The sequence below is a fragment of the Leptonychotes weddellii genome, chromosome 11 (genome assembly GCF_054177405.1).
Source record: "Leptonychotes weddellii isolate Sample4059 chromosome 11, ASM5417740v2, whole genome shotgun sequence".
In the NCBI taxonomy this organism is placed as follows: Eukaryota; Metazoa; Chordata; class Mammalia; order Carnivora; family Phocidae; genus Leptonychotes; species Leptonychotes weddellii.
In genome coordinates this window covers 31794820-31795780 of record NC_138379.1, presented here as the reverse complement: position 1 = coordinate 31795780, position 961 = coordinate 31794820, and positions in this window count along the sequence as shown.

Sequence of the window (961 nt, the reverse complement as noted above, 5' to 3'; positions counted from 1 at the left end):
GCCATTCTGCACAACAGCAGTGGGTCTGATGTGGTGGATGCTGACCTAGAACTTCCCAGTATGTGTGGTGCCCTGTAAGAACCCATCCATGCCTGATCCCTACTTCTACAGGGATCCTGAAGAGATTGAAAAGGAAGATCAGGTTGCTGCTAAAAAGACTGTGACCAAGGAGGGATTTCAAGGTGAGTGTACTGCTGCTCAACCTGAGGTCTGAGGCCTGAAGCCATGCAGGTGTCCTCTGTGCCTACCCAGTAGTTCCCTAGTGAGGACGGGAGTGCTCAGCCTGCCCCTGGGGACTGGTCCACAGGTCACTGAATCGATAGGGATGGCCATTGAGTGGTCTTAAGCTGTTCTTCCATAGAACATGAAACATGCAGAAACATGGAAATATGGTTGACTGAAAATAAACATGTTTTTTAGAAACAACAGATAACAAGAACAACAAAAAACCTACTAAGGACCTTCTTTGTTGCAGGAATATTCTGGGTGCCAGGGATAAAATTGAAAATAAAATAGGCACAGTTCTGCCACTTAGGAATTTTCTCTAGTTGACTTAGGTACAACAAAACACAAAACAGAATCAACGGATACGATGGCAGGCAAATTGACTGAAAGATGTTCTCACCCAAATCCACAAAACCTGTGAATATGTTTTCTTATGTGGCAAAGGGAACTTTGCAGATGTGATTAAGTTAAGGATCTTGAGATGTGGCAATTATGCTGAATTATTCAGGTGAACCTGATATAATCATTAGGATCCTTATGGATGAAAAAGGAAAGCAGTAGAATCAGAGGAGATGTGATGATAGAAGCAGAGGTCAGAGGGATTTGATTGGTGACTGGGGGCCACAAACCAAGGAACTCAAGAAGCTTCCGGAAGCTAGAAAAGACAAGGAATGCATTCTCCCCTGGAGTGTCCAGGAGAATGCTGCTCTCCTGACACCTTGAGCTTAGCTTAGGT